The 21,677-nt window shown below is 48.3% G+C and overlaps 1 long non-coding RNA gene across 2 annotated transcripts in view; it reads right to left on the reverse strand.

Annotated features, from left to right (window-relative positions):
* Nucleotides 1-21,677, reverse strand: part of LOC132249485 (uncharacterized) — an 81,272-nt gene continuing 59,595 nt past the window's right edge. Inside the window, exons 3-4 of one of the 2 annotated variants that reach the window (XR_009460961.1) lie at nt 20,820-20,977; nt 1-386 (exon numbers count right to left, since the gene is read on the reverse strand). This is a non-coding gene — a long non-coding RNA (uncharacterized LOC132249485). Of the gene's footprint in view, nt 387-19,871; nt 20,978-21,677 lie in introns of those variants that run through there. The other variant, XR_009460960.1, reaches the window with a different exon arrangement.

Raw genomic sequence — 21,677 nt, forward strand, 5'->3', positions numbered from 1 at the left:
AAGCCCCTCCATCACCCACACCACCTACCAAAAATAAAACACCTTCTTTCCCATGAAAACTATTTACAAAGTCATTTTTGTGGTGTCCATGGGGTGGGAACTCCTGGTCATCCCAGTCCTACATCTTCTTCTGCCAGTTCCGCGCCTCCTCCTGGGAAATGTCCTCCACCCACCACCTCTCCTGGTGGACCATGTCCTCCACCTGCTAGGCCTGGGTGTTCTCCTGCTCCTCTGCCACTTTCACCAGCCACTGGAGCAGGAGGGTCCAGTTGTATGTCTGCCTCTGGCTGGTGCATCCACTGGGCCCTGGTGGTAGGTACCTGGCGACCCTGAGCCAGCATCCCCACTGGCAACTGTGGCCTCTCCCCTGCATCCAGATGTTGGACCTGCAGAACCAGGAGACAAATGTCTTTTGTGAGAATTTGCAACATTTCAGAGATAAGATGCTCTGCACCAGGAGCCATGTGTTGCCCAGCCTCAGCTCAGATGTCGGCCATGCATAGGTGCCCAAGGACCATGGTAAGCTGGGTCGGGCAGGCCTGGGCCCTGGTGACTGCTGGCCAAGCCCTCTGTCCCTGCTTGGACCCCTGGGGCCATTGGCCTGCTGAGCGCTGCCCCCCACTACATATACAGTGAACTAAAGTGAGTATTTACAGGTTATAAATACATATAACTATAACTATGTTCACACCCAAATGCAAACAGTAAACATAATGGTCCCAAATGATATCAACAGATAAATACAACAATAAATGGCACTCTAAAATACAAGGCGTACAGTTAACAGTTGATAAACCCTACAAAATGCACAGCGTATATCAAACAATCAATAAACACTCCAAAATATAAGACTTAAGAATTCTCTAGTGGTTCCCCTTCTCTATCTAGGGAAATCTCTTCCTCCTCTTTATTGAGGCTAGCTTCCCTGAGTGTCACTTCCCAGTGGGAGACCCGTTTCCCCACTGACCTATGTGTCCCAAGGAGCCAGGTGGGGCAGTGTTCATAAGCTCCCTGGCCTGACTAATGCTTCTTCGAGGGAGAGCTCAGTTCCAGGCTTCAGGGGGTGGCGTGACCTGCTTATACATCCCAGTGGCTCAATCCTTCTCAGGAGGAGTTACAGGTCTGAGCCACCTCATGCAGACTCAGGGCTGTGCTGCTCTGAATGCTGCTCCCTGTGGTCAAGAACTGCTCCATTCCTGGGGCCCTTGCAGACCCACTGCAGGGAATGGGTCCCAGACCACCTGGCCCCTCCTTCTCCTGGGCCTTATGCCCCACAATGACTCTCTCTGCAGTAGTGCTGACTCCTGAGCCTGGCCTCATGCTGGGGTTGGAGACCAAAGCCTCCTCACTGCAGCTCCCAAGGTCCCGGTCCCTCATAGACCCTCCATGCAGCGATGCCTGCACCGCCTACCACTTCCGTCTAGCAGCAGAATCTTTCGGGCTCTTCTGGGCAGCCAGATACACCTGCTGGGCAGCTCTCCCATGTCTTTTGGCCCCCAGGACTCCTTCCTTCTTCTTCATCCCTTACTGACTGCACCGTGTGCTTGGCATGCATCTGCTTATATCCCCTTCTGGGGCTCCAACCCCAGATTGAAAATGAACTAATTAGGAGGGCTGCAACTGCAATTCCTAATTAAATCCACTCCTGCCTCCCCTTTTGGAGTAGAGGGGGAGTGGACTCTCTTCCTGGCTCTTCCCCTGCCTATCTCTGATTCTTGGGTTTTGCCCCACCAATCACATTTGTGGTCTTCTAAAGCCAGAGAGCCAGGCAAAGCCCAGCAAGCCCATCACACAGATAAGGGGGGTGGGGGGAGGCAGGGGGGGAAAAAAGCCAAAGGGAGACATTACAGTGGTAGAATACAAGGTAGGAAAGAGGCTGTTTGTGAAAAAGGAAATAGTAGGATATCAGGAAACCAGGAATGAGAGAAGCTAAAAGTATGAACAGAAACACATATTGCTACTTTTTCTAACAGGTCATTACATTATGATAAAATTTTAAATCTTTTCTGTAGTTTTTATCAAACTTTTCTTGAGGTATAAATCCAGGGTGTAACTGAAGCATACATTTCCACATCCAATTAAGTCCTGAAACTTATTGCCTTACTCTGATTGTTTTAATTTGCACTAATGAAAAATGGATGTAAACTGCTATCACCTGTGCAACTGGATGGATAATCCTGATTTGATAACATTTTACAACATCTTTTATGTAGGGATAAAATATTATCCAAGGTGCAAAGCAGTGGAGATTCAGGGCCAGTGTACCTGCAGTGTCTCTGAATTTCACTTAAGTTGATGGTTATTATTTAAATCACTTCAATATTACATTTCTACAATTATTTTGAACAATCCACAAATACAAAAAAATGCAGATTCCACGGTGAGTTAAAAAGTTGCAGTGCTATCTTTAGGACTTGAATGTATAACTGACAAATCTTGGGCAGCTTTTACTGTCTGGCTTCCTTTGGTCTCAGAGAGTTCAGTTACTTTTTTTGTATAGGTAATCCAAAAGGAAAAAGGCAAACAAGTGATCTATAATCATCTCCAGGGTAGTATTTAGATTTTAAATTTTGTAAAGAATAGCACTCAAGGACCGAAATACTGAATGTCCTCACTTGGACAACTTTTCACTGACTTAAGGAGGGTATACCTATCTAAGAATTGAAGACATGGATCTGTAATAGGGCCTCATTTTTCCCCATTACAAAAGAGAAGGAGAAAAGGGGAAGGGCCTTTTTTAGGGGATGATTCAGACTAGGAGGTCTTGCCTCCCATAACTATAAATAAAAGATTCCAGCTGTCAAAGACAGAAGTGTTTTGGTGGTGCAAGGCACAGGATTGCTTATTGGAAAAGTTTGGGCCCATGATATAGGAACTGTCAGCTGGGAAAGCGGTTGGAGCTGGTAGACACCTGCCTGTGAAGAAAGAGGTCTGAAGAAAGGCTAGGGCTAGTGAAAGCCAAACAGAGGGACTATGAATAGTACTGAAGAAAGGCTTACACTAGAAGGAGTCCAACAGAGAGACTGAGTGGGCCTAAGGGAAAGATGTGGGGCAGCTGTAAGTGAAGGCTACAGGTTGCATTTTGACAGTGACAGTGACACTGTAGAGCATTGGCTGGAGGCTATATGTTGTCTTCATGGGGCAAGACCCTCTCCCAGTGACCTGACCACTGACACGATAACAAGGAATAGCTGGTGAGTCTGATGGATAAGCTTAGAGAGGCGCTTTGAGTGAGGGCCATGTGGATGCTGGTGCTCTCTCATAGGGACCTTGAGCATTAGTAGTCTCATAATAATAAGCTGAGTATTTACAAAAGGAAACTGGAAACAAGCAACACCAAGTGCACAAAACACTAAAAACACTAACTCCCTGGAAGTTGTTGTTTAACTAGTTATTAATAGAATTTTCTTTCTTTTTTGGCCATTTATAATTAGCTTCAATTTGGCAAAGCACCAAAAAACAGCATAGAAAAATTATCGCAGTCACATGCATCTAAAAACTCTGCCTCCAGAACTGAAGGATGCAATCTTTGAGCTCCAACTTGGTATTAAGGCCCATGTTACTGGATGCCCAAACTAGTATGATTCATGTAACCCACCCTCTCTGCCTCACACTGGAAGTGTAAGATTTGGGGAATAACAGACATAAGCACATTCTTGGTGGTTATTCAGATTTTCCAACTGATCATTTCATGTTGCTCATAAACTTACTAGTTATGACCATGTCTGGACAGCAAGTATTTTCTGCTCGGTTTCCTCTCTTTGAAACCCTACTTGTCAACCTTTGACTTTGCATGCTGCATCTGCATCCTGATCACAAACAGTTGTTGGATGCATCTACATGTGCAATTATGGCACTTGAATAACCTGTGGATCTTATTGCTCCACAGTGTATAGCTCCTGGGTGTGATGTTTGAATGTGCACCAGGAACAATTAACCCTGAGGCAATAAACTCCTCAGTTTATTCAGGAGCAGCATGTGGAGCTCAGAGCAGCCTTGGCTGACAGGGAGCCCTTGGAGTCAGTCTGCCAGTCCAGGGCTGGTTCCCCAGGCTCAATGTGCTGTGGAGGGGCTGGCTGAGCATGAAAGAGCTTCAGTGTGGGGCTAGCTGGCAGGCACCCTCATGCCCCAGCCAGTTGGGCAGTGTCTACATGTGAGCTGCTCCATATTTTTTACACTGCAGCACAATAGTACTTGTATTTACAAGTACTAGCCTGCTGCGGAGTAACTTAGTTTAGTCCAGCCTAATAGGGACGCACATGTTGATGCTGAGATGTTTGCTGTGCACCTAATTAGTGAACTGTACAGTAAACATCTAGTGTAGATGTGTCCATTGGGTGTCTAACTAGTCCCTTGTGTTTGTCCTGATTTCTATATGTAATTAGTACCATCTGCAGTCTTTTAATTTACATGAAAAGTCAATGAGAATCAAATGGAAGTCTAAAGGATTTGTGGGTTTAATTATCTCAAAAGATCAAGCTATTCTAATAGCATTCAAGTATAGGAATTTAAATGTGGACAAATATGTGCATGTAGATTTTCACCATGGGCCTTGGGTCTCCATTCTAAGGCAATCATCTAAACATTTCTCCATGACTATTATACAGACTCACTCATTAAATGGGTCTTCCTCCCCTGCAAATGTGTTGTCACTGAATTCAACATTGATTGTTTCTTCTGCTTCACTGTTTTCAGTGCTCTTAGAGGGAATAGTTCTCCAGTTAGAAAAAGAAGAGTAGATTTCATAGATTTCATAGACATTAGGGCTGGAAGGGACCTCGGAAGATCATCGAGTCCAGCCCCCTGCCCAAAGGGCAGGAAGTCGGTTGGGGTCATAGGATCCCAGCAAGATAAGCATCCAGTTTGCTCTTGAAGGTGTTCAATGTAGGCGCTTGAACCACCTCCGGTGGCAGGCTGTTCCAGACCTTAGGGGCTCGGACAATAAAGAAATTCTTCCTTATGTCCAGCCTGAAACGGTCTTGTAGTAGTTTATGACCGTTTGACCTAGTCGTCATCCCTTGGGGCGCTCTGGTGAACAAACGTTCCCCCAGATACTGGTGGTCACCCCTGATAAACTTATAGGTGGCCATCAGATTACCCCTGAGCCTGTACTTTTCCAGGCTAAAAAGCCCCTTGGTGACCCAAGACTTTTGACATTGCTTCTCGATGGTTTTGACATCCATTATGAGTTTGAAGTATATCTAGTACAGGGGTGCCCAACCTTTTTGAATGTGGGGCCAGACCATGAACTTTTTATCACCCAGTGGGCCGATGAGCTATATTCATATTTTATCACCTCGCTGAAATAAGGCAAAGCTGGCATGAACCCCCACCTGTGCTCAGCTAGTGACAAAGTACAGTAAATGATGTCCTAGATCAGCCATCCCAACAGCTGGCCCCCCCCTTCTGCCTGCTATGACCACCATTTGAAGGCAGCCCCAGAAGATATTTGACAGCTGTGTTAAAATAAGTGACCAAACTGATGTAGCTGGTGCTCTCACACAGGCCAAGGGGCCACCTATGCCGCTGCTTCCTCAGGCCTTGCCCACACTAGCAACACTGCTGCCCAAAGTCTTGGCAGTGCTCGGGCAGATGTGGCTGGGGCCCAGCCAGTGTGTGAGATGGGAGACGGCAGAACTGCAGGAGTGAAGCCAGTTCCCAGCCTGGCAGGGTCTCAGGCCTGGTCTGCCCAGGGTGGCTCCTGGCGGGGGAAGGCCTCGGGGGAACACGGGCTGCTCCACTCCTCCATGCTTCCTTGGAGTGAAGGCATACGGCCCCTGGGAGGGTGCAGGCAGCCGCCATGGCAGGAGAGCAGCGCTTGGGCCCAGCTTCAGGGAGCAACAACTCCCCATCCCCACCAGGCTGCCTCTGAGCAGCACAGCCCTGCAAGCTGGCACTGCCTGAGGGGGGCCAGAGGGAGGCAGCTGCTGCATCACAGCCCCTCGCCTGCCTGCCCGCATGGCCCTGCTCACCATGGTGCCCGGCCACCCACGCGTGCAGCTCCGGTGGCCTCAGCGTTGTGAGGCCAAAGCATGGGGCCCGGTGGACACCAGCTCCTGCCGCCTCACCCCGCAGAGGTCACACCAGGACCCCGCCTGCCCAGGCCCCTCCAGGGTTGCCCTGCTGACTGCTGGTGCTGGGTGCCATGCCCTGTTCCCACCCCACCCTGCAGACACGAAGCCCAGTGGGTCCCGGGAGGCAGGTGGGACACCAGGGGCAAGGGGCTGAGCCAGAGACAAGTAAAAGTGGGCGCTGCCCTTAGCTCTTCCCGTCAGGCATGGCTGGGGCAGCCCTGTGCCACGCAGCCCTCAGGGTGGTGGTGGGACCCAGCTCATGTGAAGTGGGAGGTCATGTGAGCCCGGCCTCACGGGGGTTAGCAGCTCCTGTCCCCTCCCTGACCTGCCTGTCCTGAGCGAGGGACCTTGGGCCTCAGCAAACAGCTTGGCGGGCCACATGGCGGCCCACAGGCAGTATGTTGAATAAGCCTGATCTGGTACATCTACCTGAACTTAATTGAAAGAACCAAGAGTATTTTATCTGTATACCTATGGCTTAAGTTCAGTTTAATAGCTTTGCTCCTGCTAAAAAAGACATCTTACCATCTCGAACTCCATTTAAATAAATAAATACTTATATTTTATTAAGAGATCAAAAATCTATAGATAAATCTCTGTCGCCATGAGCATCATAGGTGGATCTGGGAGCTATTGGTGCTATTGGTTAGCTGAATTAGGTATGGAGATAGGAGATAGGAATGGAGTCCACTTCTGGGTCCACTGGGGAACACGCAGGGGACCCTCCCACCCCACCCCCTGGCTCAGTGACTGGTGCTTCCTGGGTCTGGAGGGGCACTGGGGTTCCCCCCGTGGTTGATTGAGTAGGGGGAGGGGTGCAGGAGGATACCCTGAACGCTCGGTGGCAGACCTGGAAGTGGACCGGAAGTACTTCTGGTCCACTTCCAGGTCCACCACCGAGCATGCAGGGGGCCTCCCCATGCTTGTGTGGGATACTTCATCCACCCCACCATCTCAGCTTTCACAAGCCATGCCTGATACCTCGAGGTATGTAGAAAAAACACTTAAAGCTGTGTCTATGTCCGAATCATTGATTCTCTGAATCAGCATTGAATCTTCAGATTCGGATTTGAGTGAATCAAATCAGGACAGTCATCCAAATCAATGAATTGGAACACTGTCCCCCTGATTCGGGACAAATCCAAATTAAAATTGAATACGGCCCATTTTGCCCACCCCTAGTAACAACTGAATTTACAGTACTTAAATGTAATTAACTGACTATATACAAAATTCACAACTATAATTCAACAATTCATTTAGGACCGGTAGCACAGTTTATTAATCTAGCTGAACCACAAATGCATTGCTTTAACAATCCTGTCAGGAAGAAAGAGTGATTAATCTTGAACTGAGGGATCTAGTCTCCAAATCAAAGGATCTAGTCTCCAAATCAAGGGAGGGGTGATACTCTGCAGTTGGGGCTTGAACAGAGAGACAATACTTAAACTCTATGAGCTGCCAGACTGCTGCAGATACAACACCCTCAGGACACCAGGCTTCAAGAAGGCCTAGTTTACTGGACAGCCAGAATGTCAGGATAGGTTGTCCTACCACTCATCCTCACATACCTTCTCGTTACTACTCTTCACATACTCTATTACAGACTCACACACACATACACAAACCCAGACTCAAACTCTCTCTCACACACTATCACAGACTCTGTCTCACCCGCCTCAGATGCTGTCTCCTTTTAAGAGCATCAGACAGACCATTCCTGCCAATCATCCATTATCCAATCATTATCTCAAGAAAGTCATCAATCAATATGCAGACCAATCATCTCTCATTACCTCAGACCATTTCACTACACTTTTCTTTACTGTACATGATACCACTCACTGCCCAAGACACACATCATTCTGCACTCAGCACACTACTTATTCACACAAAGCATGATCATGCCTAGGGCCCAAAGGTTCAAACAATTCAGAACCATCCCCAGCCAGCATCCTAATGTGCAGGTCCATGATGTGATAAAAGTACCAATAACATATTTAAATTTACACCACCATCCCAGGAAGGTACAGTTGCACTGAATATGCTGTCTACAGTGCACCCTCCCTGAGTGCCACTTCAATCCCCTGCCCAATCTGCTGCTCTGCTTATCATAGGATCATAGAAATGTAGGGTTGGAAGGGACCTCAGGAGATCATTTAGTACAACCCCTGCTCAAAGCAGGACCATCCCCAGCTAGATTATCCAAGCCAAAGCTTTGTTTAGCTGGGCTTTGAAAACCTCTAAGGATGGAGTTTCCACCACCTCCCTGGATAACCCTCCTAGTGAGAAAATTCTTCCTAATATCTAACCTAAACTTCCCTTGCTGAAATTTGAGACCATTGCTCCTTGTTCTGCTTTGTGCTCCATCTGATCTACTGTTATATTTTCTGCTTCATGCCCTGTACCACCTGCCTGATAGATTTGAGAAAGAGTTGGTGCTGAGGGGGATTGTGTGAAATGGGCACTACCTTGTATCTTGTGCAGATCAGCTGAACCAACATATCCTTGTGGTAGGTTCCCATCTTTATGTTTGCCCAAAATAGGCCCTGTGCTTTATAGTCATGCTCAGTGTTGGTTTAATTTAATTAGCTTCATAGTTGGTTTCCATTACTGATCACATGCTGCTTTTAGCAGCAGTTTAATGATAGACAATGTATTTAATGAAATTTCCTTGTACGTTGTAACCTCCTGTGCCTCTCCCTGGTATGTTGCGGGTAGGGATGTTTCTTGAACCTTGCCGTAGCTTTTCAGGACAGATGTTCTAGTCACCAAACAACTAGGTAACCCCAGGGGCCTTGCCTGCAACATCTTTGATGATTAATTGGTTTGAATTGGGAGGACGATGTTTGGTCCTGCCCCCCTGAAGCCTTTCCTTGGTCGCTTTCTCCACTCCCTTTTATGTGGGGCTCCGCCTACCCTACACCCTGCCTACCGCCAACCACGATGTTACCACTTGCATCGCCAAGGGTGATGTCCCGGATGGTCTTCAATGCTCGAGTTCGTAGGGTCTGATGGCCACAGTCAAACGGTGGTGTTCCTTCCCCGAGCGTCTTCTGTAGCCCCCTTTTTCCTGTTTAGGCATTGTCTGTCCTTGGCACCATCTTAATTCCCCCTTGCATCATCCCTTTCTTGGATGGGGTCCTTACCGCCTGTTGGTGGTGTCCGTTTTAAGGTGCTGCTGGGTCCCACTGGACCCCAGTCTTCAGTGGTGCCGGTCAGTGCCCACTCTGGCTCTGTGGGCGGCTGCCCCGGCTCATGCTGGCCGTGGATCCCTGAGACCTCCCCTCCTGGGGTGCCCACCAGGTCCCCTCCCTGTCCCTCTGGACCGGCTGGGAGTTTCTCTTCCAGCACCCCCCGCTGCTCTTCCACCAGGCCTTTTATCTTGGCCCTGGGCATCCGGCTGGCCAATTGGCACTGGTAGGCACGTAAAAAACGTGCCCAAGCTGATGTCCCCAGCTCCTTCCAGTTCATCCATTTTTTTTCTCTTTGAACTTCTCCCACTGCAGCTCTGCCTGCCACAGTTTCACCTTTTCCACGCTCGTCTCCCGGTGTGGTGTCTTGCCGCCTCCCAGCTTCAGCAGGTAAGTCTTTTCCACATATGAGATTGTAAGATGAGGAGCCTTCCCCCCATGCTGATTAAGGGGAAAACCTCATTGTATATTTGATGAAATACAGGGCACATCTACATGAGACACTTACTGTACATTGGCCTAATAACACTGCACAGTAGCATGTCATGGCAGATACTGTGCTAATAGCCTATTGCACAGTGTTATTAGGCTTATGCACAATAAGCATCACTAAAAAACTATGCACCAGTGCTACTGCATAATAACTTTAGGTACAGAGGATTAGGTAGTGCTTTATTAAGGAAGTACTAAACTAAATGTGCAGTATCTAAGGTGCATTAATGAAAATGTAGATCTTCCCATGGTATATATGACCAAGAATGAGAAATTTTAGTTTCATTTAGGAGTACAACATTCTCATGAAGGCAGAACAGACCAGACTGTAGATGTTTAGGGTGGCATTTAGAACCTCTGAAGTACTTTCAACTGTACATGCTATGTTTTCATTTTTGCATACCTGCTACCTTGTCAGGTCTGGAATTGGAAGTGATGAATAACAAGCAAGACCATGCCCCCAAAAGTCAAGCACTTTCATAGAATCATATAAAATGAGGATTGGAAGGGATTTCAGGAGGTCATCTACTCCAACCCCCTGCTCAAAGGAAGACCATCCCCAACTAGATCATTCCAGCCAGGGCTCTGTCAAGCTGGGTCTTAAAAACCTCCAAGGATGGAGATTCCACCGACTCTCTAGGTAACTTGTTCCAGTGCCTCACCACCCTCCTAGTGAGAAAGCTTTTGCTACTATCCAACCTAAACATCTCTTGCTGCAACTTGAGTTCATTGCTCCTTATTCTGTCATCTGTCACCACAGAGAACAGTCTAGCTCCATCCTCTTTGGAACCAGCCTTCAGGTAGTTAAAGGCTGCTATCAAATCCCCACTCAGCCTTCTCTTCTCTAGACTAAATAAGCCCAGTTGCCTCAGCCTCTCTTCATAAATCATGTGCCCCAGTCCTCATACCATTTTCATTGCCCTCCACTGGCTTCTCTCTGATTTATCCACATCCTTTCTGTAGTGGTGGTGGTGGTGGGGGACAGGACAATTGGAGACAGTACTCCAGATGTGGTCAAGTAGAGTGGAATAATTACTTCCCTCAATCTGCTGGTAATGCTTGTAGTAATGCAGCCTAGTATGTTGTTAGCCTTCTTTGCAACAAGGGCACACTGCTGACTCATATCCATCTTATTGTCCACTGTAACCCCCAACTTCTTGTCTACAGAGCTCCTGCTTAGTCAGTCAGTCCCCTGGCGGTAGTGGTGTATGGGATTTTTCCATCCTAGGTGCAGGACTTTGTACATGTCCTTGTTGAACCATATGAGATTCCTTTTGGCCCAATCCTCTAATTTGTCTAGGTCAGTCACTGAATCCTACCCTTACCTTCCAGTATATCTACTACACCACACAGCTTGGTGTCTTCTGTGAATTTGCTGATGGTGCAATCCATCCCATCTTCCTGATTGTTAATGAAGATTTTGAACAAAACCAGTCCCAGGACTGACCCCTGGAGACTTACCCCTGGGGCACTTGATACCATCTGCCAACTAGACGTTGAGTCATTGATTACTGCCCACTGAGCACAACAATCCAGCCAGCTTTCTATCCACCTTACAGTCCATTAATTCAACCCTTATTTCCTCAGGTTGCTTGCAAGAATGCTGTGGGAGATGGTATTAAATCCTTCCTAAAGTCAAGGTATATTATGTCCACTGCTTTTCCCACATCCACAGAGCCAGTTATCTCATCATAAAAGGCAATTAGGTTGGTCAGGCATGACTTGCCCTTGCTAAATCTATGCTGACTGTTCCTAATCATCATCTTTTCCTCCAAGTGCTTAGAAATGGATTGAGGACATGCTCCATGATTTTTCCAGGGACTGAAGTGAGGCTGACTGGTCTGTAGTACCCTGGATTCCCCTTCTTCCTTTTCTTAAAGATGGACACTATATTTGGCTTTTTCCAATCATCTGGGACCACCCACAATTGACATGAGTTTTCAAAGATAATGACCAGCAGATCTGCAATCACATAAGCCAACTCCCTCAGCACCCTTGATGCATTGCATCTTGCCCCATGGACTTGTATACATCCAGCTTTTCTAAATAGTTCCTAACCTGTTCTTCTCAAACTAGAAGTTTTTCTTCAGTAGGATGTAAAACTTTTGGGTCCTTATGTGGAATAAAACACTTGAGAATCATTTGAGGACTTCTCTTTTGCTGAATTTCACCATTATTAATGATCCATCTGTTCCCAAAGCAGTGAAATGCCATTTCTGTAAACAGCACTGATTTTTGAAGTTTAGAAGAGCACAGATTTCTGAAATGCTGATACCAAGACTGTCAGCACAGACAAGCCAGTGACAGTGTTAAGAGGTTTTCAAATGATTTCAATGTGTCATATGCACTTACAAAAATATTTTAAGTTTCCATCTTGTCAGCCAGAAAACTGATCTCTTTTTCCTTCAGCTTCTACTTTTTCATTAGGTACTGCTGCAAGAACTTCTCTTTAATCATGAAAAGCAAGAACATGGAGTTAGGAGGAAAATCCCTGACCTCTCTGGCTGCCCCCAGCACAAATGGGCTTTTTTCCTATACAACACACTAGTTAGTTTTCATTGATGTCAGTATCTGGTCTCACAAATTCCTGTCATATATGCCATGTTATAAGGGATAGGTGTGTCAGAGCTGATTTGGATCAGTGCCTCGACACAGTGGAACTTTCCAGCACAAGGCACGGTAAGGCAGGGGAAGTCTCGGCATGGTAAAGAGTTCCGGCGTGGATAGAGTTCCCGCCGAGGAAATGCAGATTTGCATAACACGATTGGCCGATGTTAAATTATTCCCACGTGGCGACTGGCAATTGGCTCGCTAGCCGTATAAAAGGTTAGGGGCGTTTCCGCCCTAGTTGGAGAACTCCGCGATTCCCCCTGGAGTGGAACTCCGGCAGCTTGATCACCTGCCAACGACTCCCCGTCGACAAAGCCTTGCGACGTATCCTCCATGTTGCATGCCCGAGTTAGACCTGAGCTACCCGGTCTACAAGAGCTCCTCGATTAGCGATTAGAGATTAGAATTGTTGCAACTACGATTGCCTGCGCTGTATACGACTCTACAGTGTAAGTAAAGCCATCTCTGTTTTTTCCAATTGATACGTGTCTTGTCTGTGCCTAATTCCGCTCCGGTGATAGAGTACCCATCTGCCCGTCACGGGATCGCAGCCGCAACCCCAGCCAGCATTCCTGAGGGCTCCTGATCCTCGATTCCCCCTCGGCCCCCACATGGCGTCACGAACAGGATTAGCGGGATTGGGATTAGGATCGATAGGATCGGAGTCAGGATTTGGGGAAGGTCTAATGGAGCAGGAGGTAGTGAGAAGTTGCCCCTGGCGTAGCGGGAGACACCACATGGCCAGCTCCGAGGAACTAGGCGCCCACATCGCGTATCACCAGGTGGGCGGAGTGGGTGAAAGGTTTATCGGTGGCTACCTTTCACTGAAGGAAAAAGGAGAAGAGGCATCAGAAGTATGGGAGGCACATCTGCACCCCGAGGCGTTCGGGTGTGTGATGGGCAGCGAGAGAGTGGACTCGGGAGAGAGGGAACACCGCACCCCTCACCAGATGGGAATCGGGCGACGTGAACCCGGCTCTCAGCCAGGAGTTCGCTTGCTGCGTGCAGCTCACACGGGAGGGTGAAGAGCCGACGACGGCTAACCGGTTTAGCCCCCCGCTGGCGCTCGGGTTGAGAGGCCATACGAGTGTAGCCCCGAGGGATAAAAGAGAGAGAGTGCTGGATGTGTTGCTCCGCACTGTGACAACTTTGCTGCGGAAGAATGCAGACCTAGAAGCCCGACTGCTCGCGGCCGTTCTGGCGGCACGAGAAGCGGCAGAGGAGAGAAGCCCCAAGTCGACGCCACTCCAAGATGGCGCCGAGGAAGGAGCGAGCTGCCTGGAACTGGAAGAGAAGGGAGGAGCTTCGGGAGAATCGGCGGGAACCCGTTTGGCGACCCCGCCCACCGACGCGACGTCGCTTCCGGCAGCCCCGCCTCCTTTCCATGGGGAGGGGGCAGTGAGCGGAGGACATCCACCCCTCTCCACGGATGCAGCGGCAGCCTCGACAGCGGCTACGTGTTCTGCAGCAGCAAGCAGCCGAGTGAGGGAGACAATCCACACTACCCATCACACTAGAACCTGGACTGAGCTACAAGAACTTTGCAAAGAGTCAAGGATCAAGCCCGATGAGACCTTGGCTGTATGGTTAGGACGTCTGGTCGTGGAGTTTGGATCCAACCTGCTTGATCTAGAAGAGGCTAGTTTCTTCACTCGACAAGCCTCGTGTAGTGGAGGACATGCCACCGATATAGATTGGCTAATGTACATGCCACCGATATAGATTGGCTAATGGACAATACTCACTGGCCTGTTCCGCTCCCAGCACTCGTCACGGGTCAAGTGGATCACAAGCCCCACGTCTGGCACAAGGGTCGTCCGGTGAGGATCAGTGCAGAGCAGATCCTACTGGCGGTGATAGGAAGCTCGTACAGTTCCTGGAACCCCAGGGAGCACGCACTGGGACTGACACCAACCCAGCAGCGGAGACCGTGGCCGCATCACCACCTACGAAACCCTGGAACTGTTCCAGTGACTTTTGACAGCATAGAGGCTTGTGTTGAGGTGTATGGAGAGAGGAACGATGTGTGTTGGTCCACCGTCCTTCGAGCCCTCCTCAACCCGTTAGCCAGCCAACTGGCCTGCAGCCTTCTGCGACAGCTTCCGTGAGTCCAAGCGCTCATGAAGTCAGACACAGGGACTTCGAATGACCCAGAGCGAGTGTGGCAACCGCCGCAGAGGACGAGAGAGGAGAGGATTATGTTTGGTTTCCTGTTGCACCACTCCAGACTCATGAAGCGACAGCTGCGGATCCTGGGAGACGAGGGTCAATGGCAGTTGGCCCATGAGTTGGGTTTCCAGTGTCCGAAGGATCCAGACGGCAACTCCGGAACGTCCTCATCGTGTTAGGACAAGACAACGCAGTGTCCATGTGTGGGTCGTCATTTGTGACGGTGCATCTGGGGGCGTGCAAGAGCCATCCAGAGCTGAGTCGAGTTCAAGCACCTGTGTCACGTGCTTGAAGGAGAGTGGGGAACCAAGAGAAGAGATCTGATTACCTCTCCAGATGGATAGTGTTATATAAGTTGATTAACAGTGTCTAAGAATTCCTTTTTCTACAGGTTTACCCGAGGTTCAAAATACGTGTCAGAAGCGGATCCAGAGAGAGAAAGAGAGACGCAGAGGTCGTCTGACGCGTGACTCCGCCATGACACCTATTGAACTCCTCGTGATTGAACTTTTTGTGACCAATATATTGATGTGTGTGTGTATGTGTGTTGGTTACTATTTGGTTTGATCCGTAGAGGACAAAACTACTGTCGTTGCATATTTTTGTGCATAGTCAGTTATCTTTAAAAAGGAGCGATAACTTGGATGGTGTGCACGTGCTTCAAGTCCCAACTGTGTCTTCGGCAAGGGGGCATGTCAGAGCTGATTTGGATCAGTGCCTCGACACAGTGGAACTTTCCAGCACAAGGCACGGTAAGGCAGGGGAAGTCTCAGCATGGTGAAGAGTTCCGGCGTGGATAGAGTTCCCGCCGAGGAAATGCATATTTGCATAACACGATTGGCCGATGTTAAATTATTCCCACGTGGTGGCTGGCAATTGGCTCGCTAGCCGTATAAAAGGTTAGGGGCGTTTCCGCCCTAGTTGGAGAACTCCGCGATTCCCCCTGGAGTGGAACTCCGGCAGCTTGATCACCTGCCAACGACTCCCCGTCGACGAAGCCTTGCGACGTATCCTCCGTGTTGCATGCCCGAGTTAGACCTGAGCTACCCGGTCTACAAGAGCTCCTCGATTAGCGATTAGAGATTAGAATTGTTGCAACTACGATTGCCTGCGCTGTATATGACTCTACAGTGTAAGTAAAGCCATCTCTGTTTTTTCCAATTGATAAGTGTCTCGTCTGTGCCTAATTCCGCTCCGGTGCTAGAGAGTACCCATCTGCCCGTCACGGGATTGCAGCTGCAACCGCAGCTAGCGTTCCCGAGGGCTCCTGATCCTCGATTCCCCCTCGGCCCCCACAAGGTGCTTATGGTGGAGGTAGTGAATCTTGTTTGTATTTATAATAACTGAATTCTGAATACTTCTTCCTTCTTTTACCCTTGATACTAACCTATTTGCTAGATGAGGGCTGCTTCTGCTTTCAAGGATAGTTCAGTCCTCTTATAGAATTCACTTTTTCCCCCCACCCTGTTTGTTCACTTCCACTGAGTTAAACTGTGCCGCTTACAGAAAACTGCATAACTTAGATTGATTCTGCCTCAAGCTTTTTGAATGTCTGTACTTAGCCCCAGTATGCCATCTTTCTTTTTCAGTTTCAACTCTTGTTTCTTGTTGTCTTGACTTCTCATATTGCATCTAACTGTTCTGAAGTCCATGTCCTTCAATCCCAAAGACTTTTTAAGACCTTTCTGTAGGCTCTGCTTTGTCTTTCACCTTCTGTCTGACCCCAAACTCATGTTTCTGCTTCCAAGCCATATTACTTTTCACCCTTAGGCTTCTGTTTGGCTGGTCTGTATTTTTCTCATTTATTATTTTAAGTAGAACTAGCTGCACAGGCTTTTCCAGATGCAAATGATTCTCCTGTCATTTACATAATCAAGAATGACTTGCTGAGCGTAACAGAGTTAGAAGACAGGTTCTCAAAGAAGTCATTGGACCCAGAGCACATCCCCATGAGCACGCACATGAGGTTTGTAGTACCTCAAACCCATATGGTGCACATATACCCATGTGCTGCACTGCTAATTTGCAGTGTGGCAGGTTTTTCTGATACTGGGAGATCCACTACCAGTGTGCATCATCATATCCTGGTCTTTTCAGGACCTTCATACCAGACATGGTCTTCAGGTTTAAATTAATAGATTCTAGGGTTGGAAGGGACCTCAACAGATCATCGAGTCTGACTCCTTGCCTGGGTAGGAAAGAGTGCTGGGGTCAGATGACTCCAGCCAGATGCCTATCCAGCCTTCTCTTAAAGACCCCCCAAGGTAGAGGAGAGCACCACCACCCTTGGAAGCCCATTCCTAATTTTGGCCACCCTCACCATGAAGAAATTTTTCCTGATGTCTAGCCTAAATCTGCTCTGTGTCAGTTTGTAACCATTGTTCCTTGTTACCCCAAGAGGCAACCTGGTGAACACAGCGTCTCCAATACCTTGCTGTGCCCCCATAATGAATTTGTAGGCAGTCACAAGATCACCTCTCAGCCTTCTCTTGTGGTGGCTGAAGAGGTCCAGGTCCCTCAGTCTCTCCTCATAGGACTTGACCTGTAAACCCTTAACCATATAAGTGGCCCTCCTCTAGACCCTCTTGTGGCTATCCACATCCTTCTTAAAGTATGGCACCCAAAACTGGATGCAGTGCTCTAACTGCGGTCTGACCAATGCCACATAGAGAGGAAGTATCACCTCTTTGATTCTATTTGTCATGCATCTGCTGATGCATGAAAAAGTGCGGTTAGCTTTGCTGATGATTTCGTAACACAGACAGCTCATGTTCAACTTGGAGTCCGCTGTGACTTCAAGATCCCTTTCTACTTCTGTGCTGCTGAGAGGGTCACTTCCCAGCCAGTAGGTGTGCTCAATATTTTTACGCCCTAGGTGCAGCACTCTGCATTTGTCCTTGTTGTACTGCATCCTATTGTGTTCTGCCCACTTTTCCAACCTGTCCAGGTCTGCCTGCAGTCATTCCCTCCCCTCTGGAGTGTCCACTTCACCACACAATTTAGTATTATCTGCAAACTTGGACAGAGTACACTTCATGCCCACATCCAAGTTACTGATGAAGACATAGAAGAGTACAGGTTCAAGGAAGAGTACAGGACCTCACTACCCACCTTCTTCCAGGTTGATACTCACCCATCTACTACCAATATCTGGGTGTGACCCCCAAGCCCCTGCCTACTAGTTATCTTACCCACTCTATGCCATATGGTGAATTCGACTGATTGGTGGTCACTGTCCCCAAGGTGACCACGAATCTGCAGCTTCCCTACCAGGTCATCCCTCATAGCCAACACCAAATTCAGTAAGGTATTCCCCCTAGTGGGACCGTATACCTCCTGCGTTAGGTGAAGGTCCTGTACGCAGGTTAAGAACCTACGTGAATGGTTGGAGTTGGTTGACTGCTCCTCCCAACAGATGCCAGGGTAGTTTAGGTCCCCCATGACAACCACATCCCTAGACTGTATGGCCTCTGAGAGCTGCCTCAGGAATACCAAGTCTAGGTTATTTTTTCCTTTGCAGAAATGTGTACATATCCTACCATTAGTGCCTATTTGTAAAGGGAAATTTCTTTAAGAACCAAGGATGCTGGTACAGTGTGTAGCATTTCAGCACATTATACAACTGCTCAGTGACATAAACCTAATATACCTGGAATTCTAGAACTCAGGTTTGGATCTTTGAAGAACTCTGAGGGAGTGAAGAATCCAACTCTCTTTAACCTTCAAAAGATTTTTGGCTCTCACATGCCTTTGAAAAACCCAGACCCCAAGACTCTTTTGAATAGCTTCAGCTCCAGAACCCTTCTTATAACTTCTATAGCCTGACTGGAAAGGCAAATCACACAACTGTTTAGAATAGAAGAGCCCTTTATCCACTCATTGATTTCATCCCAGAACACATGGAAAGGCATATGACTGTAATGATATATGCCGACATGTTTTTATTGCTACAAAGCTGTAGCTAAAAGGCTCATTAAAGGTCAGAGTCAGGAAATACAGATCTTCATTAACTTTACTGATGGTGAATACTTAATTAAATAAACTTGTCCAGGCAGGTAGACTATCTTTTCAGACTTCATTCATTCTAATGGGCAGAGTTTAGTTCTGCATATGCATTAAAGTAAATATACAGTCAAAGCTCTGTTATCCAGCATCCCCCGGGAATGGGGGATGCTGGTTAATCAAATATTCTGGTTAATCAAATGTGCACTATCTGGTGCACTCCCCAGTGTCAGTGTGCCGGGGAACAGGGAGGGGGGCCCTGCGCAGGCTGCTTTTTCACATGCAGGCTGCTTTGCCCTGGGCTGTGGGCCAAAAAAGTGGCGAAGAAAAACTCAGCTTGCAGCGGCAAAATGGGAAGTCCCCTGGAAGTGGTACTTCCGGTTTCACTTTTGCTGCATTGCTCGGATGCCGGTTAATAGCGTTTTCCAGCTAATAAAGTGCCAGTTAACACAGCTTTTACTGTACTTCAAAGGTCTACAGCATTTTCTTATATTGTATCTGATACATTGGTTTTGCAAACCAGTGTAGTAAATAAATGCAGAACTGTCTACTCCTTTACTGTAAAACAAACAAATATATTAAAAGTATATACAAAATACGCAACCTACCACAATTTTTTTTCTTTTTTCTGAACCCACAATCCCAAAGTCTCTCAATCCCTACCCATAGGCCCCGGACCTGCTGGTGCAGCTTACTCCCAACATGCAGCCACCTAGCCCTGCTGGTGCCTCTCCCTCCCAACCTGCAGCCTCCCACACCTCCAGGTGCCCCAGAGCTAGGGTCTTGATTCCTCTACCACCCTCCCCACAGATACCACCTGTGGGAGGTAGCAGCTGCTACAGCCAAAGCAGAGTATGAAATGTAGTACTTAGAAAGTCATTCCTCCAGACCCATGCTTGTCTGAAGCATAAATGCTCCAACCTCAAGTTAGCACTAACACTGATCAACATTTGCATGGCTCTCAAAGTAACGTGTAACAAGGCTTACAGTTTCAAATCCTGAAAAATTTCAAATCCTGATAACATTTTTATAGGTCACTTATCTTTGTGTGAGCCACACAAAGATAAGTGGCCTATAAAAATCTGATTTCTCCTGACTGTACATCCTAGGGTTTTGGTTACACTGGTGGCTCTTTAATAATGGTGGGGATAGCCATGCCATTTTCTCTTTTGTAATCTAATTTACTGTAATGTTACAGTGTGCGGACCAACTGTGGATGATGTAAATCAACATAGCCCCATCGACTTCAATGAGAGACAGAGTTCCAGTGGTCACAATGATGTTACAGTGATATAAAAGAAAGAAATCTCATCCAACTAGGTCTGATTTTTTTAATTATTCTGATTTAAATGACAAGCTTTTTTGAGTAAAAGAGACAATACATAAAAAGTAAAGTTTGCTTTTACAGAAAACTGCAATCATTTCTACCTTTGGATAGTAACAGAGGGAAAATACACCTCTCTAGAATTCCTTATTAATCACTGTTGTGGCGGCGAAGTGCCCCCACAGACGAGTGAGGGAGAGAAGAGGGGGCCCACAGACCCCAGACCCCGAGAGCAAGCCCCCAGAAGGGCATATGTACCGGCAGAGGGGCAGCGGGAGGAAGAGCCGCATCCGCGGCTGTAGCCGCGCGAGCCGCCATTATGCCGGCTCTGGCAACAGCTGTTCCCCACGCAGCGAACAGCTGAGCCAATCCCAGCGGCCGGAGCGGCCGCTGCGGGAAGATTTAAAAACACCGGCAGGACAGGGAAGGGAGGAGAGCCAGGGAGAGAGAGTACGGGTGTGCTGCCCGTGCTGCAGGCTCTCGCACGGAGCGGAGAGGACCCCGCCTGCGGGTCTCAAGCAGGCAGTGTAGGCAAGAGCTGGAAGCCTTTCGCAAGCAGCCAAGCGAGAGGCAGTCAGAGAGTGCAAGCCGAGGCACTCTCTCTGCGTCCTGAAGTGGCAGATGCCCAGGAGGCAGGGGAGCGCCCTGTGGATGGGAGGAAAGGGGAGGCAGCGGAGGCCCCAGGAGGGGGCTGGAACCAGGGGAAGCACCCACCAGCTCCCCCTGGTTCGGAGGAGTATTATCTATAAGGGAGGAGAAAGGAGAAACCCCTCCCAGCAGGAGGGAGGACGACCGGGAACCGGGGAACCAGTCAGAGGCCATCATACTGGGCCTGGCAACATCTGGAAGACATCGCCCAGCGGTTGGCGTGTGGATGGGGTGTAGGGGAGGCAGAGCCCCGTGGATCACCGCGTCCGATAACCGTGAGTAACACCGTCTATCGGGAGGCCCCACCCAGGATAAAGATCTCCACTGGAGACCCCTCTGAAGGTAATTGAGTACATCCAAGTCGTGGCAGGCGAGTTGAGGGGAGGGGCAACACCCCGATAGGCCAGGCGGAGCGAGGTGCAGGGTCCACAACTGTCATTGCAGATTTTCATCCCCCTTTATTTCTAGGAAAGAAAAAAAGGAGTACTGTATTTTCTTGTATACAATACAGACTTTAACCCCCCCCCCCCCCCCAAACTAGGTGCTGGAAACTGTAGTGTGCATTATTGGCTAGGGAAAGACATTAAACATAAACTGATTTAAGTGATCAAAAACTGGTTTAAACCTGTTACAGAACAGATGTTCAGTGCAGTTTGAAAATGGCTAAAACTGGTTTGAGATAAACCTGGTTGAATGTAGTATCAGACTTAACTGATTTGGCTCAAATCAGTTTATGCAGTGTCTGTCCCAGACCCTTTGCTGGTTTAAGCTACACCACACCTCCCAGCATCACAGCATACTCTCTGGACTGGGCGGGGTTCTCTGCTCCACAGTAAGGCTGGCCACACCCCTCTGCTCCCTGACTGGAGCTCTGGCAGAGACTTGCAGGCACAGCAGGGTCTGCTGGCTTCCCCATGCTCTCCCCCCTTATCCTCCACTTGCTGTTTAAGCAGAGATCCCTTCCTTCTCTCTCCCACAGCACGGACCATAGCCATCATGTGGTATGCTAGCTAATACTATGTAAGGCAGATAGGACTGTGTCCCCTTAGGGCTTTTTGGAGTTAATCAGAAGCTCAGTTGGTAATGTCCCTGCATCCCTTCCTTCGGAAAAAGCTAAGAGGAGCTTGAACTAATGAGCAAGACTTTGTTTTCAGATGGGGTGCT

The sequence above is a fragment of the Alligator mississippiensis genome, chromosome 3 (assembly GCF_030867095.1).
Source record: "Alligator mississippiensis isolate rAllMis1 chromosome 3, rAllMis1, whole genome shotgun sequence".
Lineage (NCBI taxonomy): Eukaryota > Metazoa > Chordata > Crocodylia > Alligatoridae > Alligator > Alligator mississippiensis.